We start from the raw sequence: 26,440 nt of genomic DNA on the forward strand, positions 1-26,440 counted from the left end.
CTTTAGCCCCTCGATACATAGCCATGGTCACGACTCTGCTTCGAAATCTTGCCCACTAAAGTCACAAACAGGATAGGTGACAGAGCGCAGCCCTGGCGAAGACCAACCCCCACTGGAAACGGATCCGACTTACATCCAAGCACCCGGACACAACTCTCGCTTTGATTGTACAGAGATTGGATGGCCTATCTGTAAGGACAAAAGCCTACATTTTGCGTGTGGAGAAGAAGCCAAAATGCATACATACATATTAATTTGTGCTTGGCCGTGCCCTGAACCTTAATAAAATCTCATAGATCGGACAAAGAGGGGACCCTCCCAAACCTGCACTGCTGGGAGAACTCCCAAGGTCCTTTCCAAGCGAAGGAGCAGCGGCTCTATTCCGAGTCCCTCTCGGGTGATTGAACTTCTCACCCTCTCTCTAAGGGAGATTCCAGTCACCCTTCTGAGAAAACTCATTTCAGCCGCTTGTATCGGCAATCTTACTCTTTCGGTCATGACCATAGGTGAGAGTAGGAATGTAGATAGCTCGGTAGAACGAGAGCTTTGCCTTCTGGCTCAGCTATCGTTTCATCACAACAGTGCGGCAGAGAGACTACAATACTGTCCCGATTCTCCGGCTGATATCCTTCTCCATCTTTCCCTCACTCGTGAACAAGACCCCGAGATACTTCTCCACCTGGGACGGAGTCTCGTTCTCTACCTGGACTGTACAAACCATCGGTTTCCTGCTGAGAACCATGGCCTCAGATTTGGAGAATCTGATCCTCATTCCAGTCACTGAACACTCGGCTGCGAACCGATCCAGTGAGAACCGAAGGTGCCATCAGGACCACATCATCTGCAAAATGCAGTGACGCAACCTTTAGCCCCTCGATACATAGCCATGGTCACGACTTTGCCTCGAAATCTTGCCCATTAAAGTCACAAACAGGATAGTTGACAGAGCGCAGCCCTGGCGAAGACCAAACCCCACTGGAAACGGATCCGACTTACATTCAAGTCCCCGGACACAACTCTCGCTTTGATTGTACAGAGATTGGATGGCCTATCTGTAAGGACAAAAGCCTACATTTCGCGTGTGGAGAAGAAGCCGAAATGCATACGTACATATTTATTTTTGCTTGGCCGTGCCCTGAACCTTAATAAAATCTCATAGATCGGACAAAGAGGGGACCTTCCCAAACCTGCACTGCTGGGAGAACTCCCAAGGTCCTTTCCAAGCGAAGGAGCAGCGGCTCTACTCCGAGTCCCTCTCGGGTGATTGAACTTCTCACACTCTCTAAGGGAGATGCCAGCCACCCTTCTGAGAAAACTCATTTCAGCCGCTTGTATCGGCAATCTTACTCTTTCGGTCATGACCCATATTCCATGACTATAGGTGAGAGTAGGAATGTAGATAGCTCGGTAGAACGAGAGCGTTGCCTTCTGGCTCAGCTAACGTTTCATCACAACAGTGCGGCAAAGAGACTACAATACTGTCCCGATTCTCCGGCTGATATCCTTCTCCATCTTTCCCTCACTCGTGAACAAGACCCCGAGATACTTCTCCACCTGGGACAGAGTCTCGTTCTCTACCTGGACTGTACAAACCATCGGTTTCCTGCTGAGAACCATGGCCTCAGATTTGGAGATGCTGATCCTCATTCCAGTCGCTGAACACTCGGCTGCGAACCGATCCAGTGAGAACCGAAGGTGCCATGAGGACCACATCATCTGCAAAATGCAGTGACGCAACCTTTAGCCCCTCGATACATAGCCATGGTCACGACTCTGCCTCGAAATCTTGCCCACTAAAGTCACAAACAGGATAGGTGACAGAGCGCAGCCCTGGCGAAGACCAACCCCCACTGGAAACGGATCCGACTTACATCCAAGCACCCGGACACAACTCTCGCTTTGATTGTACAGGGATTGGATGGCTTATCTGTAAGGACAAAAGCCTACATTTAGCATGTGGAGAAGAAGCCGAAATGCATACGTACATATTTATTTTTGCTTGGCCGTGCCCTGAACCTTAATAAAATCTCACAGATCGGACAAAGAGGGGACCCTCCCAAACCTGCACTGCTGGGAGAACTCCCAAGGTCCTTTCCAAGCGAAGGAGCAGCGGCTCTATTCCGAGTCCCTCTCGGGTGATTGAACTTCTCATGATTGAACTTCTCACCCTCTCTCTAAGGGAGATTCCAGCCACCCTTCTGAGAAAACTCATTTCAGCCGCTTGTATCGGCAATCTTACTCTTTCGGTCATGACCATAGGTGAGAGTAGGAATGTAGATAGCTCGGTAGAACGAGAGCTTTGCCTTCTGGCTCTGCTATCGTTTCATCACAACAGTGCGGCAGAGAGACTACAATACTGTCCCGATTCTCCGGCTGATATCCTTCTCCATCTTTCCCTCACCCGTGAACAAGACCCCGAGATACTACTCCACCTGGGACAGAGTCTCGTTCTCTACCTGGACTGTACAAACCATCGGTTTCCTGCTGAGAACCATGGCCTCAGATTTGGAGAATCTGATCCTCATTCCAGTCACTGAACACTCGGTTGCGAACCGATCCAGTGAGAACCGAAGGTGCCATCAGGACCACATCATCTGCAAAATGCAGTGACGCAACCTTTAGCCCCTCGATACATAGCCATGGTCACGACTCTGCCTCGAAATCCTGCCCATTAAAGTCACAAACAGGATAGTTGACAGAGCGCAGCCCTGGCGAAGACCAACCCCCATTGGAAACGGATCCGACTTACATCCAAGCACCCGGACACAACTCTCGCTTTGATTGTACAGAGATTGGATGGCTTATCTGTAAGGACAAAAGCCTACATTTAGCGTGTGGAGAAGAAGCCGAAATGCATACGTACATATTTAAAATATATATATAAAATCTCATTGATCGAACAAAGAGGGGACCTTCCCAAACCTGCACTGCTGGGAGAACTCCCAAGGCCCCGGACATCTTGATCGTGTTAGGACAACCTCTGTGATTGGCACGCCGCGGTGAACGTCAAACGATTTTGTGTTTGATGAGCGTCGCAAGACTGAAGATGAGGCAGAAGAGGAAACTTTTAGGACATCGGTAACTGTGGTAATGGTGGTATCAATGCACATCTTTAAACTGAACTTCCTTTAATAGGCAAGAAGAACAGCTGTTGGATCTTGGATTCACTCAAAAATAAGCCAGATGCAGGACTTCCTCAGTTTGAAGCCACATGAGAGAACAGCTAAAAAAGCCTCTTTCCAGCGATCCACTTGTTGTTCTTGGACTCATTTCTTCCACTCCATCTTTTATAAGGTAAAACAGACGAGAGGGGTTGATGCTAATCATGCGGTCAATGAGGAGCAGGACTGAGGAGTTCTGAGCATCTCGCTGTAATCTTGCTAGAGAAGATCTATGCAAAATACGCCCCGCGGGCCACATTCGGCCCATTAACAGATCCAATCCGGCCGACCCGGAGGTTCTGCATAATTTCTTTAGATCTTTTACATCAAAACTGTAGCTGCCATTATGATGTGCAGTGTTGTTTTCAAATGACGGTAAGTCTTGAACTCTGCAAAGTATTTCAATGATTGAAATCCGCGCTTTTGAGATACGGTAATCTAAATGGTAATGGTAAATGGGTTACACTTGTATAGCCATTTTCTACCTTTTTTTAAGGAACTCAAAGCGCTTTGACACCATTTCCACATTCACACACACACACATTCACACACTGATGGCGGCAGCTGCCATGCGTGGCGCTAACCAGGACCCATTAGTGCATACTTGCCAACCCTCCCGGATTTTCCGGGAGACTCCCGAAATTCAGCGCCGCTCCCGAAAACCTCCCGAAAATCTCCCAAAATCCAGCCACGCCCCCTCCAGCTCCATGCGGACCTGAGTGAGGACAGCCTGTTTTCACGTCGGCTTTCCCACAATATAAACAGCGTGTCTGCCCAATGACGTTATAACTGTAGAACGATCGAGGGCGAGTTCTTAATTTCTTATGTGGGTTTATTGTTAGGCAGTTTCATTAACGTCCTCCCAGCGCGGTAAAACAACACACAACAACAGCAGTCACGTTTTCGTCTACCGTATAGCAGTTCGTCTGCCGTAAACCGCAATGTTGTGACATTCTAAAACAGGACAATGTGCATGCATATGGTTAGAAAAATAGTGACAGAGAATAAAACAAGGATGACCAATTCAACCCTTAACTCAACAATGAGTAGATGAGTGTTGTGTGTATATGTGTAAATAAATGAACACTGAAATTGAAGTATTTCTTTTATCTATCTCTATATATATATATATATATATGTATATATATATATATATATATATATATATATATATATATATATATATATATATATATATATATATAGCTAGAATTCACTGAAAGTCAAGTATATATATATATATATGTATATATATATATATATATGAAATACTTGACTTTTAGTGAATTCTAGCTGTAAATATACTCCTTCTCTCTTAACCACGCCCCGCCCCACCACCGACCACGCCCCCCAACCCCCACCTCACAAAATCGGAGGTCTCAAGGTTGACAAGTATGCATCAGGGGCAAGGGTGAAGTGTCTTGCCCAAGGACACAACTGACGTGAATAGGATGGTAGAAAGTGGGGATTGAACCAGGAACCCTCAAGGTTGCTGGCACGGCCACTCTCCCAACTCCGCCAAGCCGTTCCCTTGGTGTTGGGTTTTATCAAATACATTTTTACAACCAATTTCTGCATAAAAGTGATAATATATCATATTGTAGGCGTTCATTACACTCTGCATTCATATTTTGCTGTTTGTTACATTTTTGTTGTGTTTTGCTAGATCAGAGAAGTAAAAAAGGAGCGATGTTGTTAATATTCAGTGTTTTATTGTTCATAGTTAATATTTTAAATCCCAATTACTTTATTTTAATGTACATTTTAAGTGTCAAATTCAGTAAAAAAAAACCCTGTAAAATTCCATTCCGTTTTTTTTGAGGTGGTCAGTTATAACTTATTTTAAAACTTTATTAGACATTGTGACTGTTGGTATTAGTGTTCCTGAAAAGAAGGACCCAAACACACATACTGTACATATATTAGAGATGTCTGATAATATCAGACTGCCGATACTATCGGCCGATAAATGCCTTAAAATGTAATATGAGAAATTATCGTTATCGGTTTCAAAAAATAAAATGTATGACTTTTTAAAACGCTGCTGCACAAATGTAGGAAGATGTACAGAGTGCCAATAAACCTTAAGAAGGCTATGCCTTTGCGTGCTGGCCCAATCACATAATATCTACAAGTGAATGCAATGCATACTTGGTCAACTGCCATACAGGTCACACTGAGGGTGCCCGTATAAACAACTTTTACACTGGTACAAATATGCGCCACACTGTGAACCCACACCAAACCAGAATGACAAACACATTCCGCACCGTAACACAACATAAACACAACAGAACAAATACCCAGAACCCCTTGCAGCACTAACTCTTCCGGAACGCTACAATATACACCCCCCCAAACCCCGCCCACCTGAAGCTCCTCATGCTCTCTCAGGGAGAGCATGTCCCAAATTCCAAGCTGCTGTTTAGAGGCATGTTGAAAAATAAATAATTCACTTTGTGACTTCAATAATAAATATTTTTTCCGTAACCAGAGTTGATTTATTTTGGAAAACATTGGTACATTGTTTATTGCATCTAGTGGGGCATCACAATAAAATTTGGCATAAAAATGTGTTAATTCCACGACTGTATTTATCGGTATCGGTTGATATCTGAATCGGTAATTAAGAGTTCGACAATATCGGAATATCGGCAAAAAAGCCATTATCGGACATCTCTAAATACAAGTAAGACATGCGAAGATTGACAGTAATACAAATAATAAATACAACTAAATAAAATCTACCATAACTAATAGTGAAGTGAATTATATTTATATAGCGCTTTTCTCTAGTGACTCAAAGCGCTTTACTTAGTGAAACCCAATATCTAAGTTACATTTAAAGCAGTGTGGGTGGCACTGGGAGCAGGTGGATAAAGTGTCTTGCCCAAGGACACAAAGGCAATGACTAGGACGGCGGAAGAGGGAATCGAACCTGGAACCCTCAAGTTGCTGGCACGGCCACTCTACCAACCAAGCTATGCTAACAGGATAAAAAGTAAAATCCAAATAATTAATATCAGGTAAAAGCCAAATCCAAAAGGTTGGTCTTAAGCCTGCTCTTAAAAACATGAACGCTCATTGAACTAAAAGTTCCAGGAACTCAAAATTCATGAACTTTTGATGAAAAACAGCCTATTGTGTCAACAAAAAAAATCTATTCTAAGTATCTTCCTGAACCCTGCATTGTTCTTCTTTATTGTTGCTGTTTTTATCATTCTTCTTCTCGATTCCTGTCAAGTGTCTTGATCTCGTTAGTACCTCCTACATTCCAAGGAAGACAACAAAACAATGGCTGAATTGATCACCCCTTTTCACTCCAGCTGGGCCTCGCCAGGGATCGGGACAGACGGGACCGGGGGTGACAACACTCAAGTTGTATCCTCGGCCCACAAGGCCAGACGCCGTGATGCGTCCCACAGAGACCGAGGACGTATGGTTCAGGTTTGGTGCGGCTCCTATGCAAAGGGCACGTACAAACCCTGTTTCCATATGAGTTGGGAAATTGTGTTACATGTAAATATAAACAGAATACAATGATTTGCAAATTATTTTCAACCCATATTCAGTTAAATATGCTACAAAGACAACATATTTGATGTTGCAAATAATAATTAACTTAGAATATCATGGCTACAACACGTGCCAAAGTAGTTGGGAAAGGGCATGTTCACCACTGTGTTACATCACCTTTTCTTTTAACAACACTCAATAAACGTTTGGGAACTGAGGAAACTAATTGTTGAAGCTTTGAAAGTGGAATTCTTTACCATTCTTGCTTGATGTACAGCTTAAGTTGTTCAACAGTCCCGGGTCTTGTCGCATTTTACGCTTCATATTGCGCCACACATTTTCGATGTGAGACAGGTCTGGATTGCAGGCGGGCCAGGAAAGTACCCGCACTCTTGTAACACATGGCTTGGCATTGTTTTGCTGAAATAAGCAGGGGCGTCCATGATAATGTTGCTTGGATGACAACATATGTTGCTCCAAAACCTGTATGGACTATTCAGCATTAATGGTGCCTTCACAGATGTGTAAGTTACTCATGCCTTGGGCACTAATACACCCCCATACCATCACAGATGCTGGCTTTTGAACTTTGCGCCTATAACAGTCCGGATGGTTATTTTCCTCTTTGTTCCGGTGGACACCACGTCCACAGTTTCCAAATATAATTTGAAATGAGGACTCGTCAGACCACTGAACACTTTTCCACTTTGCATCAGTCCATTTTAAATGAGCTCGGGCCCAGCGAAGCCATTGGTGTTCCTGGGTGTTGTTGATAAATGGCATTCGCTTTGCATAGTAAAGTTTTAACTTGCACTTACAGATGTAGCGACCAACTGTAGTTACTGACAGTGGTTTTATGAAGTGTTCCTGAGCCCATGTGGTGATATCCTTTACACACTGATGTCGGGTTTTTTGATGCAGTACGCCTGAGGGATCAAAGGTCCGTAATATCATCGCTTACGTGCAATGATTTCTCCAGATATTCTGAACCTTTTGATGATTTTACGGACCGTAGATGGTAAAATCCCTAAATTCCTTGCAATAGCTCGTTGAGAAATGTTGTTCTAAAACTGTTCGACCATTTGCTTACAAATTGGTGACCCTCGCCTCATCCTTGTTTGTGAATGACTTAGCATTTCATGGAAGCTGCTTTTATAGCCAATCATGGCACCCACCTGTTCCCACCTAGGAGTCTTGTTCACGAGTGAGGGAAGAGTGGATGGTAAGATCGACAGGCGGATCGGTGCGGCGTCTTCAGTAATGCGGACGTTGTACCGATCCGTTGTGGTGAAGAAGGAGCTGAGCCGGAAGGCAAAGCTCTCAATTTACCGGTCGATCTACGTTCCCATCCTCACCTATGGTCATGAGCTTTGGGTCATGACCGAAAGGATAAGATCACGGGTACAAGCGGCCGAAATGAGTTTCCAGGTCTCTCCCTTAGAGATAGGGTGAGAAGCTCTGCCATCCGGGAGGAACTCAAAGTAAAGCCACTCCAGATGAGGTGGTTCGGGCATCTGGTCAGGATTCCACCCGAACGCCTCCCTAGGGAGGTGTTTAGGGCACGTCCAACCGGTAGGAGGCCACGGGGAAGACCCAGGACACGTTGGGAAGACTATGTCTCCCGGCTGGCCTGGGAACGCTTCGGGATCCCCCGGGAAGAGCTAGACGAAGTGGCTGGGGAGAGCGAAGTCTGGGTTTCCCTGCTTAGGCTGTTGCCCCCGCGACCCGACCTCGGATAAGCGGAAGAAGATGGATGGATGGATGGACCTGTGGGATGTTCCAAATAGGTGTTTGATGAGCATTCCTCAACTTTATCAGTATTTATTGCCACCTTTCCCAACTTCTTTGCCACGTGTTGCTGGCATCAAATTCTAAAGTTAATGATTATTTGCAAAAAAAAAACGTTTATCAGTTTGAACATCAAATATGTTGTCTTTGTAGCATATTCAACTGAATATGGGTTGAAAATGATTTGCAAATCATTGTATTCTGTTTATATTTACATCTAACACAATTTCCCAAGTCATATGGAAACGGGGTTTGTAAACAAACATGAGACGTGTTTTCCCCAGCGTCGTGGAGTTGACAAACACCACCTTGTCGGCAATATTTGAACAACAAACAGCTCGGGACTGAGAAGCTCCGCTTTGTTTGATACCCGTAACCTCATCTCTGCTCCCCTGCAGCCACGATATAATTCACTTAAAGAGAATGTAGCCGATGCTGACGGGAAGAGTGCAAGGGATGAGTAAAAAAAAAAAGAAGAAGGTACGCGTTTTCCGGCCGGGTCAGAGGTGTGCAAATGGTCTGAGAATGTCCGGTCAGGGTCACAGACACACATGGACGGAGCGCAACCGTCTCTCAGGGCAAACTCTGCTTCCTGTTGGCGGCTACGGGAGATGCAGACGATGCCGGAGGTTAACGCGGAGGAGGTCGGAGGTCATGTGACCTCACCTGCCCTTCTCGTCAGTTGCAGCCGGTGGAACGAACCTGTTCCAAAGCCCAGAGGAACTATGGGATACTGGGCGTGAAACGTCAGGCTGCATCTGGCCTCGGACGCAGAGTCTTAATACACTGTTTGGGACAACCAGTACTCAAAACAGTGCTTGGGTGTGGAAGAACTGAATTTTCATTGCACAAGTACCGTATTTTTCTGAGTATAAGTCGCTCCGGAGTATAAGTCGCACCGGCAGAAAATGCATAATAAAGGAAAAAAAACATATAGAAGTCGCACTGAAAAATAAGTTGCATTTTTGGGGGAAATTTATTTGATAAAATCCAACACCAAGAATAGACATTTGAAAGGAAATTTAAAATAAATAAAGAATAAAGACATGCACCTGGGGATAGATTGATTGGCAACACTAAATGGTCCCTAGTGTGTGAATGTTGTCTGTCTATCTGTGTTGGCCCTGCGATGAGGTGGCAACTTGTCCAGGGTGTACCCCGCCTTCTGCCCGATTGTAGCTGAGATAGGCGCCAGCGCCCCCCGCGACCCCGAAAGGGAATAAGCGGTAGAAAATGAATGGATGGATAGTGAACAACAGGCTGAATAAGTGTACGTTATATGAGGCATAAATAACCAACTGAGAAGGTGCCTGGTATGTCAAAGGGGAACATTATCACAATTTCAAAAGGGTTAAAAACAATAAAAATCAGTTCCCAGTGGCTTGTTGGTTCGTAGTAAAAAAAAAAAAAAAGTGTGCGTACTAGACTGGCCTGCAATGTACGGTAGTCCAGACCTGTCTCCCACTGAGAATGTGTGACGCAATATGAAGCCTAAAATACAACAATGGAGACCTGGAACTGTTGAAAAACTTAAAGGGGAACATTATCACAATTTCAAAAGGGTTAAAAACAATAAAAATCGGTTCCCAGTGGCTTGTTGTATCTTTTGAAGTTTTTTTCAAAATGTTACCGGTCCCGGAATATCCCTAAATAAAGCTTTAAAGTGCCTTATTTTCGCTATCTTCAAAACCACTATCCATTTCCCTGTGACGTCACACAGTGCTGCCAATACAAACAAACATGGCGGTTACCACAGCAAGATATAGCGACATTAGCTCGGATTCAGACTCGGATTTCAGCGGCTTATGCGATTCAACAGATTACGCATGTATTGAAACGGATGGTCGGAGTATGGAGGCAGATGGCAAAAACGAAATTGAAGAAGAAATTGAAGCTATTGAGCGAATAGCTATTGACGCTATTCGGCCATAGCGTGGGTGTACCTAATGAAGTGGCCCATAGCATGGCTGCCTTATTAGCATCGCCGGTAAAATGTGCGGACCAAACGATCAGGACTTTCGCATCTTGTGACACTGGAGCAACTTAAATCCGTCGATTGGTAAGTGTTTGTTTCGCATTAAATGTGGGTATCTAGTTTCAAATGTACATACAGCTAGCGTAAATAGCATGTTGGTATCGATTACCGTAACATGTTAGCATTGATTAGCTGGCAGTCATGCCGTGACCAAATATGTCTGATTAGCACATAAGTCAACAACATCAACAAAATTTGTGATTTCGTTGACTTAATGGTTGCAAATGCATCTGCAGGTTATCCATACATCTCTGTGCCATGTCTGTCTTAGCATCGCCGGTCAAATGTGGAGACACTCTGGTACATTCAATGGGGGTCTGGCGGCAGATTTCTTGCCAGTGGTGCAACTTGAATCCCTCCCTGTTAGTGTTGTTACACCCTCCGACAACACACCCACCAGGCATGATGTCTCCAAGGTTCCAAAAAATTGTCGAAAAAACGGAAAATAACAGAGCTGAGACCCGGTGTTTGTAATGTGAAAATGAATATGGCGGGTGTGTTACCTCGGTGACGTCACGTTCTGACGTCATCGCTAAAAGACCGATAAACAGAAAGGCGTTTAATTCGCCAAAATTCACCCATTTAGAGTTCGGAAATCGGTTAAAAAAATACATGGTCTTTTTTCTGCACCATCAAGGTATATATTGATGCTTGCATAGGTTTGGTGATAATGTTCCCCTTTAACCTAACATATTATGGTAAGAGTCATTCAAATAACTATAACATATAGAACATGCTATAAGTTTACCAAACAATCTGTCACTCCTAATCGCTAAATCCCATGAAATCTTAAACGTCTAGTCTCTTACGTGAATGAGATAAATAATATTATTTGATATTTTACGGTAATGGGTTAATAATTTCACACATAAGTCGCTCCTGAGTATAAGTCGCACCCCCGGCCAAACTAAAAAAAATACTGCGACTTATAGTCCGAAAAACACGGTAGAGAAATATCACTGATTTTCTTTACAATCCATCCATCCATCCATTTCCCACCGCTTATTCCTTTCAGGGTCGCGGGGGGCACTGGTGCCTATCTCAGCTACAATCAGGCGGAAGGCGGGGTACACCCTGGACAAGTCGCCAACTCAACGCAGGGCCAACCGAGTAAGATTCAGGCTGATATCAGCGATACTGATCCGATACTTTGTACAAATACAACTAATGTATGTGGTCCATTGCATATAGAGGTCCTTTTTTTTTTTTCTTTGTCATGAAACATAAAACTAATTGTTTTATGTTGATTTAATTAAAAAAAATAAATAAATAAATAAATATTTATTTTTTTTAAATAAAAATGAATAAAAAATTATTCTGCGGCCCGGTACCATTTGGGCCACGGCCCGGTACCGAGGGACCACTGCTTTAATCCGTTTTGCTCGATAGCGGCCATGTTTTTTAATCAATCTAGCTTAAATTTTACAGGCAGGTGCTTATTAGTCCTGTAAAAATGTGAACCAAATTTTGTGTTGATTTGGCCTAACATTTTCAAGATACGGATATCGATCCGTAGAGTGCATTGAGCTTAGACTTAGACAAACGTGAATGATCCACAAGGGAAATTGTTCCACACAGTAGCTCAGTTTGTGTGAGTTATCACACAACTTTAATATCCTTAAAGCCTGTTATGCTATAGTTATTAGCTATTGTGCTCAAGCTGTACTTTTCCTATCTGTGCAAGGACAAAACTCTTTGTCTGAGGGGTGGCCTCAGATGCAGATGTTATCTTTGTTTTAACCTGCTAAGAGCCAAGGACTTTAAGGACCTCAACACAGATTGATTGATTGATTGATTGATACTTTTATTAGTAGATTGCACAGTTCAGTACATATTCCGTACAATTGATCACTAAATGGTAACACCCGGATAAGTTTTTCAACTTGTTTAAGTCGGGGTCCACGTTAATCAATTCATGGTAAGACGACAGCACGCACACGAAGCAGAGACAAGGCGAAATCACAAGGCCCCAGCACATTCTGTCACATATTGTGCGTACTGGACCTGCTTTGCATGATATATGTGACCACTCCTTTTAGAGGCGGCCTCAGTGATGTTGACTGAAACTCCTGAATAAATAGAAGGACGTGAAAGCTGAAACTTACAGCGTAGGGCGAGACTGTGACTAAGTGTCCAGCTCCATGTGTTCTCCTCATGAGCTAAATTGAACTCTGTCTCTGCATGCTTCTTGTCTGTTTAATAGACTTCATTAGTGTTTGAACCTGACATAGTTACAATGATGGAAAGTTGTGTGAGGAATTCTAAGTCTATATGATCCATCGGGTGAAAAGAGCATAGAAATGTAGCCACACAGTAGGGATGCATGAATTGACAAATCTTCACGCTTTTGTGGGCAGCGATTCAGGAATCGAAGAGTTGGTTTACGCAAACAAACACATACAGCCAGGCATTTGTGACAATATGGCGTCCAGATGTGTCATCTTCGATGATATTCAGCCTCATTGTGAAACCACGCATCTGTCGACTTCCTGCCTGCCCCAGCGAGCCAGGCTCTCCTGCAGCTGCGACTGGTCCGACGTGTGCGATGCAACTCACACCATTGACTGTCGGCAAAATAAACAACAACAACAACAACAACAACAACAAAAGGGGTCTGCTTTCACGCAGATGTTCACAGTGAGCAACAAACTCTCTCCGGAGAAACCAATGAAAGTGAACAAAAGTCAACAAAATATGAAACTTGCTCCTCTTTTGCAGATCTGATCAAATTGTAACAATGTTATATTCCATAATGTAAGCAAGAGACAGTCTCAATCTGTTGGGTCCACTGGGGTTCTAAGTGGACTTCTGCTGACCTTTATCTGTTACTCCGCATGGTTCTACTTTACATCCCCATGGGATTCCACGGTTCTATTGTTCATTTACTACAAAGCTTTCATCATGCTGTTTGTTTTCCCCATTATGAAGTCTTATTAAATTTGGTACCGAAAAGCCGATTAACTGTGACAGGTCCTGCTCTGACAATAAACATGCGTCACTTTTCAACCCGAGCACATGAAAACCGGGAGATTATTTTTACGTCCTTTTTAGGGACCGATTGTCCCTTTGGGACGGAGAACCTTATTGTATTTCTAAGGTTTTATTATTATACCGCCGCCTTTTTGAGGTGTAATTTAACCCCTCTTAACATGCTTCAAAACTCACCAAATTTAACACACATATCAAGACTGGCAAACATTGCGATCTAATAAAAAACCAAAACCCAAAACTCAAAATTGCGCTCTACCACCCCCTAGGAAAAAAACGACAAAACTGCTTGTAACTTCCGTTAGGAATGTCGTAGAGACATGAAACAAACACCCCTATGTAGGTCTGACTTAGACCTAGGTTTCATACACTAACCTCATTTAGCAAAAATCAACAGGAAGTTGGCAAAAACCTCTGCAAAACAAAAGTTTCCTCAAAAATATCATTTTTGTCTGTTTTGAGCTGTAATTGGACCCCCTTAAAATGCTTCAAAACTCACCAAACTGGACACACACATGTGGACTGGCGAAAATTGCGATCTAATAAAAAACCAAACCCCAAAACTTAAAATTGCGCTCTAGCGCCCCCTAGGAATAAAACACAGACAAAACTGCTCTTGGGAAGAAAACACAGACAAAACTGCTTTTAACTTCCGTTAGGAATGTCGTAGGGACATGAAACAAACAGCTCTATGTAGGTCTGACTTAGACCTAGGTTTCATACACTGACCTCCTTTAGCAAAAATCAACAGGAAGTTGGCAAAAACCCCTACAAAACAAAAGTTTCCTCAAAAATGTCATTTTTGCCTCTTTGAGCTGTAATTTGACCCTCTTAAAATGCTTCAAAACTCACCCAACTGGACACACACGTGGACTGGCAAAATTTGGAATCTAATAAAAAACCAAACCCCAAAACTTAAAATTGCGCTCTAGCGCCCCTTAGGAATAAAACACAGACAAAACTGCTCTTTGGAAGAAAACACAGACAAAACTGCTTGTAACTTCCGTTAGGGAATGTCGTAGAGACATGAAACAAACACCTCTATGTAGGTCTGACTTAGACCTAGGTTTCATACACTGACCTCCTTTAGCAAAAATCAACAGGAAGTTGGCAAAAACCCCTACAAAACAAAAGTTTCCTCAAAAATGTCATTAATGTCTGTTTTGAGCTGTAATTGGACCCCCTTAAAATGCTTCAAAACTCACCAAACTGGACACACACATGTGGACTGGCGAAAATTGCGATCTAATAAAAAACCAAACCCCAAAACTTAAAATTGCGCTCTAGCGCCCCCTAGGAATAAAACACAGACAAAACTGCTCTTGGGAAGAAAACACAGACAAAACTGCTTGTAACTTCCGTTAGGAATGTCGTAGAGACATGAAACAAACACCTCTATGTAAGTCTGACTTAGACCTAGGTTTCATACACTGACCTCCTTTAGCAAAAATCAGCAGGAAGTTGGCAAAAACCCCTACAAAACAAAAGTTTCCTCAAAAATGTCATTTTTGCCTCTTTGAGCTGTAATTGGACCCCCTTAAAATGCTTCAAAACTCACCAAACTGGACACACACATGTGGACTGGCGAAAATTGCGATCTAATAAAAAAACAAACCCCAAAACCTAAAATTGCGCTATAGCGCCCCCTAGAAATAAAACACAGACCAAACTGCTTGTAACTTCCGTTAAGAATGTCGTAGAGACATGAAACAAACACCTCTATGTAGGTCTGACTTAGACCTAGGTTTCATACACTGACTTCCTTTAGCAAAAATCAACAGGAAGTTGACAAATACCCCTACAATATAAAAGTTTCCTCAAAAATGTCATTTTTGCCTCTTTGAGCTGTAATTTGACCCCCTTAAAATGCTTCAAAACTCACCAAACTGGACACACACATGTGGACTGGCGAAAATTGCGATCTAATAAAAAACCAGACCCCAAAACTTAAAAGTGCGCTCTAACGCCCCCTAGGAATAAAACACAGACAAAACTACTATTGGGAAGAAAACCCAGACAAAACTGCTTGTAACTTCCGTTAGGAATGTCGTAGAGACATGAAACAAACACCTCTATGTAGGTCTGACTTAGACCTAGGTTTCATACACTGACCTCCTTTAGCAAAAATCAGCAAGAAGTTGGCAAAAACCCCTACAAAACAAAAGTTTCCTCAAAAATGTCATTTTTGTCTGTTTTGAGCTGTAATTTGACCCCCTTAAAATGCTTCAAAACTCACCAAACTGGACACACACATCTGGACTGGCGAAAATTGCGATCTAATAAAAAAACAGACCCCAAAACTTAAAATTGTGCTCTAGCGCCCCCTAGGAATAAAACACAGACAAAACTGCTCTTGGGAAGAAAACACAGACCAAACTGCTTGTAACTTCTGTTAGGAATGTCGTAGGGACATGAAACAAAAACCTCTATGTAGGTCTGACTTAGACCTAGGTTTCATGCACTGACCTCCTTTAGAGAAGGTAGGTAAAGATATGTTGACTGGGTGAAAGAAGGAGGCACCAGTTTGACTCCAGGATACAGAGAAGGTAGGTAAGGTGCAAGTCAAGATATGTTGTCTGGGTGATGGCAGGAATCACCAGCATGTATGGGTGAAAGAAAGAAGCACCAGTGTGACCCCAGGATGCAGGGAAGGTAGGTAATGTGCGGGCAAAGATATGTTGAATGGGTAAAGGCAGGAAACACCAGCAAAAGTCGGTCCCGTCCATCGCTGTTTGCAGCTTTAATTTTTTTTTTATATTCTGATATTCTAAAACGGCCTTCTTTCATCTCCGTAATATCGCTAAAATTTGCTCCATTTTGTCCACTAAAGACGCCGAGATCATTATCCATGCGTTTGTTACGTCTCGTCTCGATTACTGTAACGTATTATTTTCGGGTCTCCCCATGTCTAGCATTAAAAGATTACAGTTGGTACAAAATGCGGCTGCTAGACTTTTGACAAGAACAATAAAGTTTGATCACATTACGCCTGTACTGTATATACCTTTATATACATATATACATACATATATACCTATACTGTATATACCTTTATATACATATGTACATACATATATACCTATACTGTATATACCTTTATATACATATATACATACATATATACCTGTACTGTATATACCTTTATATACATATATACATACATATATACCTATACTGTATATACCTTTATATACATATATACATACATATATACCTATACTGTATATACCTTTATATACATATATACATACATATATACCTATACTGTATATACCTTTATATACATATATACATACATATATACCTATACTGGCTCACCTGCACTGGCTTCCTGTGCACTTAAGATGTGACTTTAAGGTTTTACTACTTACGTATAAAATACTACACGGTCTAGCTCCATCCTATCTTGCCGATTGTATTGTACCATATGTCCCGGCAAGAAATCTGCCTTCAAAAGACTCCGGCTTATTAGTGATTCCTAGAGCCCAAAAAAAGTCTGCGGGCTATAGAGCGTTTTCCGTTCGGGCTCCAGTACTCTGGAATGCCCTCCCGGTAACAGTTCGAGATGCTACCTCAGTAGAAGCATTTAAGTCTCACCTTAAAACTCATCTGTATACTCTAGCCTTTAAATAGACCTCCTTTTTAGACCAGTTGATCTGCCGCTTCTTTTTTTTCCCCCTCCCTTGTGGAGGGGGTCCGGTCCGATGACCATGGATGAAGTACTGGCTGTCCTGAGTCGAGACCCAGGATGGACCGCTCGCCTGTGTATCGGTTGGGGACGTCTCTACGCTGCTGATCCGCTTGAGATGGTTTCCTGTGGACGGGACTCTCGCTGCTGTCTTGGATCCGCTTGAACTGAACTCTCGCGGCTGTGTTGGAGCCCCTATGGATTTAACTTTCACAGTATCATGTTAGACCCGCTCCACATCCATTGCTTTCGGTCCCCTAGAGGGGGGGAGGGGGTTGCCCACATCTGAGGTCCTCTCCAAGGTTTCTCATAGTCAGCATTGTCACTGGCGTCCCACTGGATGTGAATTCTCCCTGCCCACTGGGTGTGAGTTTTCCTTGCCCTTTTGTGGGTTCTTCCGAGGATGTTGTAGTCGTAATGATTTGTGCAGTCCTTTGAGACATTTGTGATTTGGGGCTATATAAATAAACATTGATTGACATTGATTGATTGATATTGTGCCAAGTGCCACGTTACAGGTCTGGTGCCACGCTGACAGCTACGTTTTTTTTGTTTGCTTTGCGTGGAATATGACTTCTCGGCTTTCAAAGCACTTTATGTGGCGTGCATGGCAAAGAACAACAAAGTTGAAGACTTTTCTACTGGAATCCCTGTGTAGCGGTGCCAGAAGAGGCAGGGGCGGCACAGCTGAAGGTGCTCGCAGCTCAGAGGGGGGCACAACGGTCATTAGGGCATTCGTTACATTTTGTTAGGAATCAAAGAGAACGCAGCCAAGTAAAATGGCTTCGGCTTAAATCTGTTCCGAGCTTGTTCTCATTATCATCCTAATTCTTATTATGCTATCCATCAGCTGGCTGATATTCAAACTGCATGTTTTGCGCCTGAGAAACCTTGCTAGAGATTTCTGCAATTATTTATCAACAAAAACATCACATGCTGCAAGCGGTGGGCGTAAGTGCGGAGTTTGAGGGGGTCGACGGTGTTTTAGGGACTGAGGATTTGCACTTCTCAGACTCGGACACAATCCCAAAAGTTAGGCGTCTTTTTTTGGTCCGCATCTGTTGCAAACTATTCTCTGGTTCCTGTTATTCAGTTATGCTAATGCAGTCTGTCGTCAAGAAGAAAATATTGTTTCATAAAGACGGAGAAAAAAAAAAAAGCAGCCCATATTTGGAGTGAAATTAGACAAAATTGTATTGGAGCATGCAAAAGAGAAACCTGTCCACCAGGGGTCAGCAACCTTTTTGAAAGCAAGAGCTACTACTTGGGTACTGATTAATGCGAAGGGCTACCAGTTTGATACACACTTAAATAAATTGCCAGAAATAGCCTATTTGCTGAATTTACCTTTAATAAATAAATCTATATCTATAAAAAAATGTGTCGTACATTTTTTTTCCTTTTACGGAAGGTTTTTTGTAGGGAATAAATGATGAAAAAAACACTTAGTTGAACAGTTTAAAAGAGGAGAAAACATGAAAAAAGTGAAAATTAAACTTTGAAACAGTTAATCTTCAATTTTGACTCTTTAAAATACAAAAATCAACCGAAAAAAATGCAGAAAAACTAGCTAATTCGGACCTTTTTGAACATTTTTTAAAAAAAGAATTAATGGAACATCGTTAGTAATTTTTCCTGATTAAGATTAATTTTAGACTTTTGATGACATGTTTTAAATAGGTTAAAATCCAATCTGCACTTTGTTAGAATATATAACAAATTGGACCAAGCTATATTTCTAACAAAGACAAATCATTATTTTTTCTAGATTTTCCAGAACAAAAATTTTAAAATAAATTCTAAAGACTTTGAAATAAGATTTAAATTTGATTCTACAGATTTTGTATATTTGCCAGAATAATTATTTTGAATTTTAATCATAATAAGTTTGAAGAAATATTTCACAAATATTTTTCGTCAAAAAAACAGAAGCTAAAATGAAGAATTAAATTAAAATAAATGTATTATTCTTTACAATGAAAAAAATTTAAATCCTTGAACATTGATTTAAATTGTCACAAGAAAGGATGGGGCGAGGTACACCCCTTTGTCCACAACTGCGTGAGCAAATAGTCAAACAGTTTAAGAACAACCTTTCTCAAAGTGCAATTGCAAGAAATTTAGGGATTTCAACATCTACGCTCCATAATATCATCAAAAGGTTCAGAGAATCCGGAGAAATCACTCCACATTAAACCAACATTGAATGACCGTCACCTTCAATCCTTCAGACGGCACTGTATCAAAAACCGACATCAATCTCTATAGGATATCACCACATGGGCTCAGGACCACTCCAGAAAACCACTGTCACTAAATACAGTTGGTCGCTACATCTGTAAGTCCAAGTTAAAGCTAAATTAAATGCAAAGTTAAATGCAAAGTGAAAGCCATTTATCAACAACATCCAGAAACGCCGCCGGCTTCTCTGGGCCCGAGATCATCTAAGATGGACTGATGCAAAGTGGAAAAGTGTTCTGTGGTATGACAAGTCCACATTTTTATATTTATATTTATACTCTAAAGGCCGACTGCACATTTCCTATCTTCACAATAAAAGCCCTGCTTCATGCTGCCTGCGCTAACTAAATACAGAGTCTGGGAAAACTGGCGTGCACAAGCGATCTCTCAGAAAGCTGGCGTGCACATCACTTGTGCACGCCAGCTTTCCGAGACTCTTATTTTGTTAGCGCAGGCAGCATGAAGCAGGGCTTTTATTGTGAAGATAGGAAATGTGCAGTCGGCCTTTAGAGTTTTGACGGAAGGGACGGCGCGAAAGTCTGTTGAAATAAAAAGTGTTTCTCGCCTTCCTCTCTGTCATTTTTTCATAATAATGAACTGGCAGCAGCCAGCGTCATCTCACAAGACCCTCGGGTGCCGTGAATGTCAATCAAGCAAGCTACGGAATTTGCCGCCAATGTTTTTCTTGTAAAGTGTATGGAAGCTGGATGAATGAGATGCCAAAAACCAACCACTTTCATGTGGTATTGTACAGAAAGGACAACTTTTTTTCTCCTCCATTTGAAAATGTGGGCGTTATCATCATTACTGTCTGATTCCAATCAATGCAAGTCATCAGAATCAGGTAATACACCAACTTATATTCTTGTCTTTGTGAAAGAAAGACATCTATATGTGTTACACATGCTTGTATTATCATTAAACACATTTAACTTGTTTACAAAAATGTCTCTTTCATAAATAAATGAATATAAATGATATATATAAATGAGGTAGATCCCCTCGAGTTGGTCAATTGAAAAGTAGCTCGCCTGCAGAAAAAGTGTGGGCACCCCTGGACTAGATGATAGTAGCAAGCCTTTTTGTCCCCCTTGTGGGAGGACATGACCCGAAAGCAAGGAGTCATCTGCTGGAACATGGATGGAAAAGCTACGGAGTTCATCAGCAGCAGCTGTGAACCCCCCCCCCAACCCCTAAGGGTGATGTTGGCTAACGATGGCTGACAGGCTCTAAGATCAGGTCTCCCTCTCCCACCGCGGGTGGAGGCTGCTCTGAGGTGACCTGTAGCCCCAACAGGAGTCGCCTGACATGGGGATCAAACAGTCCAATACTTCGATCGGTGCGGCTAAATCTTCTACATCACATATTTTTCATAGCGTCACTCAATTTACCGCGTCGAGCTTTAGCAAATCTATTTCTAGATCTGTTTCACACTTCGGACGTGAGAGTTCAAAGCAAATCATCCCAGCTGGGAAGCAGATTTGATGACTTATTCGCATATCACGTGTCAAATATATTGATTCCACACAACCCAATCAGGTGATATGCTTTAGCTCAGGGGTCGGGAACTTTTCTGGCTGAGAGAGCCAAGAAGCCAAATATTTTTAAAAGTATTTCCGTAAGAGCCAAATAATATTTTTTTTTAACACTGAAGACAACTAAACACGTGCATTTTTAAGTAAGACCAACATTTCTAGAGGATAGCGTCCATCCATCCATCTTTCTACCGCTTATTCCCTTTTGGGGTCGCGGGGGGCGCTGGCGCCTATCTCAGCTACAATCGGGCGGAAGGCGGGGTACACCCTGGACAAGTCGCCACCTCATCACAGGGCCAACACAGATAGACAGACAACATTCACACTCACATTCACACACTAGGGACCATTTAGTGTTGCCAATCAACCTATCCCCAGGTGCATGTCTTTGGAAGTGGGAGGGGCTTATCCCCAGGTGCATGTCTTTGGAAGTGGGAGGAAGCCGGAGTACCCGGAGGGAACCCACGCAGTCACGGGGAGAACATGCAAACTCCACACAGAAAGATCCCGAGCCTGGATTTGAACCCAGGACTGCAGGAACTTCGTATTGTGAGGCAGACGCACTAACCCCTCTTCACCCGTGAAACCAGGAGAGCGTATTTCCTTGAATTGCCGCCGGGACACTAATTAATTTAAAACCTCTTCTCACTCCGGCGCTTACCAGAGGCATGCTGTAAATTTAGGCCTGCGCTTATAAATTTGAGTGTGATGTAAGGATACCATCATTTAATAAAAAAACGTTATTATGGTCTTACCTTTACTTATAAATGAAGTCCATGCGCAGCTCCTTCTGATCAAAAGCATCGATAACTTGTTTATAGAAGTCTTCCTTATCTTTCTTCAGTTTTAAAAGTCTCTCTGTCTCGATGGAGATCTTCCTTTATTACCTCCTGCTTCCATTGAAAGTCCAGTTTAGAAAACTGTTTTATTTTAGATATGTAATCCTCCATGTTAAAAGTGCAAGCAAGAGGAAAAAATAAAGAATCGCTGCTTGTTGTCACTTCTTCTGCAGCCGAGTAGTCGCAAGAAGGATCACTAGCGCCCTCTACCACCAGGAGGCGGGAGTCATTTAATGACTCATATTTGACACACGCAGCTACGGTATATTAATAAAACATAGCTGCTTACTGTTCTTTTTAGCATATTCAATATCTTGGACCTTAAATCCTACTGAATAGCTCTTAATCTTCTTCCCTTTATGCGATTTCAAATGATTGAAATCAGCCTCCTCCATTTTGAAAATGATGACAGGTGAAGTGTCACTCGTGACGTAACGAGTTTGACCCGGTGGAAATTCTAGACATGTGCGAATAAAAATAATATTTTGCGAAACGAGTTTGACCCGGCGTTAATCCTGAGCCGGCGGTAATGCTAAGCATGTGCTAATTATTTTGCGAAACGAGTTTGACCCGGCAGTAATTCTAGTCAGGTGCATACTATATACGCGGCGGCAATTCAAGTAAATACGGTATTAGGTCTTTTATTCTTTGTAATAACATTGTTATTCTGAAGCTAACTGTGGAGGGGGCGTGGCCTGTGTGCCTGAAGCGAAGCGGGGTGTTGCCAGGACCGGCCTCGAAATCAGCAACAGGCGCGTAAATGGCCCACCCGGGCCTTGTTATCTAATCACCTGTCGCTCTGTTATCAGCAGCAGCCAGGAGGAGAGACGGGGTTGGGGCTGGAGCCAGAGCGCGAGCGAGGACGAAAGAGAAAAAGACAATTGCTGGAAAGCAACCGAGAGACTTATTGAAAAATAAAACAATATTGTAACCCTGAAACAGGCTCTCATGTCGGTGCTTGGTGGTCTGAAGAACCCCCAGGAGGGCAAGCCCCACACTAACCAATAATAAATAAATAACTTCTTACCATTAACGCAACTTCTTGAACTGGTGCGGTAGAAAACGGATGGAAGGATTGAAAATGCATGAGAATGTTTTATATTTGGAAGATTATTTTTAACACTGTGATTACAAGTGGAATTATTCATTACTTATCGTGTTAAGCAATGTCAGCTCAGATTTACCTGAGAGCCAGATGCAGTCATCAAAAGAGCCACATCTGGCTCTAGAGCCATAGGTTCCCTACCCCTGCTCTAGCTTGTCTCAACTTCTTTCAACCACTTTTTTTTATTTCAAATTACAACTGCGGCACAATTTGTCAAACCACGTGTACCAGATATTATTCATCATTAGGTAAACTTCACGGTGTCCAAGTTAGGTCCAGTTCATTGTTGTGTCCAATTACAGTTTTACTTCAGTGACATGAAAGTAAATTACATTGTGTTGAGCGTTGACAAGGATTTTTAACATATGTCCGAAGTCCTTCAAGACAAAAAAAACACAATATTGCTCTAATTTTCTTCCCTGTTGGGACATTTGATTAAATACAGACAAAAAAGGCCTCAGTCTTGAAGAACAGCAATATTATCTCTGTATGAGATCATTGGTAGATTGTGTTTACTTTTTTTTTACTTGCCATACAGAGTAAGTTAAAGCCAAAAACAACAGCCTTCTTATGTTTGTGGTCTGGTAATAAGGAGAATCTGTCAATGTCATGCTGACCAAGCGGTCTTTATTATTGGTGGATCAGCAGAGGTGGGTAGTAACGCGCTACATTTACTGCGTTACATCTACTTGAGTAACTTTTGGGATAAATTGTACTTCTACGAGTAGTTTTTATGCAACGCACTTTTACTTGAGTATATTTATAGAGAAGAAACGCTACTTTTACTCCGTTCCATTTATCTACATTAAGCTCCCAACTCGCTACTTTTATTAATTGATCTATTAATGTTTGTTTTGGTTCATGACAGAGCTTCAAAGTAGGATCTATCACATGCCTGAGTTTCACCAATCACATGCAATCACTGGTGACGTTGGACCAATCAAAAAAGTCTGCGGGCTATAGAGCGTTTTCCGTTCTGGCTCCAGTACTCTGGAATGCCCTCCCGGTAACAGTTCGAGATGCTACCTCAGTAGAAGCATTTAAGTCTCACCTTAAAACTCATTTGTATACTCTAGCCTTTAAATAGACCTCCTTTTTAGACCAGTTGATCTGCCGCTTCTTTTCTTTCTCCTATGTCCCCCCCTCCCTTGTGGAGGGGGTCCGGTCCGATGACCATGGATGAAGTACTGGCTGTCCAGAGTCGAGACCCAGGATGGACCGCTCGTCGGGACCCAGGATGGACCGCTCGCCTGTATCGGTTGGGGACATCTCTACGCTGCTGATCCGCTTGAGATGGTTTCCTGTGGACGGGACTCTCGCTGCTGTCTTGGATCCGCTTTGAACTGAACTCTCGCGGCTGTGTTGGAGCCACTATGGATTGAACTTTCACAGTATCATGTTAGACCCGCTCGACATCCATTGCTTTCGGTCCCCTAGAGGGGGGGGGGGGTTGCCCACATCTGAGGTCCTCTCCAAGGTTTCTCATAGTCAGCATTGTCACTGGCGTCCCACTGGATGTGAATTCTCCCTGCCCACTGGGTGTGAGTTTTCCTTGCCCTTTTGTGGGTTCTTCCGAGGATGTTGTAGTCGTAATGATTTGTGCAGTCCTTTGAGACATTTGTGATTTGGGGCTATATAAATAAACATTGATTGATTGATGAAACAGAGCCAGGCGGTCACATGACCGTGATACGTAAAACCCGACTTAAACATGTTGATAAACTTATTGGGGTGTTACCATTTAGTGGTCGATTGTACGGAATATGTACTGTACTGTGCAATCTACTAATAAAAGTTTAATTCAATCAATCAAATTAACCGTACTTCCCGTCAAAAGCCTAAAGACTGATCGCACAGTTCCTGTCTTCACAATAAAAGCGCCGCTCCATCGCGCCTGCGTTAACAAAATAAGAGTCTCCGGAAGCCAGCTAGCAAGCTACGGAGTTCGCCGCCAATGTATTTCTTGTAAAGTGTATAAAAACGAATATGGAAGCTGGACAAATAAGATGCCAAAAACCAACCACTTTCATGTGGTATTAGACAGAAAAGAGGAACTTTTTTTCCCCTCCATTTGAAAACGTGGACGTCTGATTCCAATCAATGCAAGTCATCAGAATCAGGTAATACACCAACTTATATTATTGTCTTCATTAAAGATAGGAATCTATATCTTAAACATGCATGTATATTCATTAAAACACCTTTAACATGTCAACAAAAACGGCAAGATAAATACATATATATATATATATATAAATATATATATATATATATATATATATATATATATGTGTGTGTGTGTGTGTATACATGATATGTGTGTGTATGTATATATGAGGTAGATCACCTCGACTTGGTCATTTACTAAGTAATTGATAAACGTTGAAAAACTTATTGGGGTGTTACCATTTAGTGGTCAATTGTACGGAATATGTACTGTACTGTGTAATCTACTAATAAAAGTTTTAATCAATCAATCAATCAATCAATGAATGCATACTGAGCCTATGGTGCTGTTAAGTTATTGTGGCTCAATGTGCCATTTTTTTTATTTTATTTTAATGTACTATTATTTAATATATATTATAGTTTTAGTTGCTTAAGAGATATTCATGGCTCTGAATTTGCTCATTGCTATTTTTATGTTTTTGTGCATTATTTGTTGCCGTAATCATTAAACAAACAGGTTACTCATCAGTTACTCAGTACTTGAGTAGTTTTTTCACAACGTACTTTTTACTTTTACTCAAGTAAATATTTGGGTGACTACTCCTTACTTTTACTTGAGTAATAAATCTCTAAAGTAACAGTACTCTTACTTGAGTACAATTTCTGGCTACTCTACCCACCTCTGTGGACCAGTCAGGCATTTCTTCTACAAGAAGTGACACCTTAGCCCTGAAAAAGGGCTTCACAACAAAATTAGGCATAGTAATGAGTTAATTACTATGCCTTGATTTTTTTTTTCATTAAGAAAAAAAGACAATTCCAAGCCACATTCTGCACGTGTTACAATAGTGTGGGTTTGTAGTAAAAAAAAAAAGTGTGCGTACTAGACTGGCCTGCAATGTACTTTAGTCCAGACCTGTCTCCCACTGAAAATGTGTGGCGCAATATGAAGCCTAAAATACAACAATGGAGACCCAGGACTGTTGAAAAACTTAAGCTGTACATCAAGCAAGAATGGGAAAGAATTCCACCGGATACGCTTTAAAAATTGGTTTCCTCAGTTCCCAAACTTTTACTGAATATTGTCAAAAGGAATAGTGACAACATATTTTACAATCAACTGAAAAGCAACCAAAATGCAACAAAAATAGTGAAAAAAAAAACCCCACCTACAATCAGAGATACCTCATAGTGACCATAGTGTCAGGCTTGCCCCTGACAGTTTGTCTGTGTTTTACTTTTTCTTCTGTGTGTGTTTATTATTTCCTGTTTTTATTTCCTGTCAGCGCTCTTATTTTGTCTGTTTCCTGTTTTTTCCCCCTGTGCACTGTTTCCCCTCAGCTGCGGCTGATTGACACCTGGCCACACCTGGTGT

At 42.0% G+C, this 26,440-nt stretch overlaps 1 protein-coding gene across 1 annotated transcript in view; it reads right to left on the minus strand.

Annotated features, from left to right (window-relative positions):
* Positions 1 to 26,440, minus strand: part of LOC133553636 (collagen alpha-1(XXIII) chain-like) — a 409,393-nt gene that overhangs the window by 209,556 nt on the left and 173,397 nt on the right. The window lies entirely within an intron of this gene.

Source organism: Nerophis ophidion, linkage group LG05, assembly GCF_033978795.1.
Source record: "Nerophis ophidion isolate RoL-2023_Sa linkage group LG05, RoL_Noph_v1.0, whole genome shotgun sequence".
Lineage (NCBI taxonomy): Eukaryota > Metazoa > Chordata > Actinopteri > Syngnathiformes > Syngnathidae > Nerophis > Nerophis ophidion.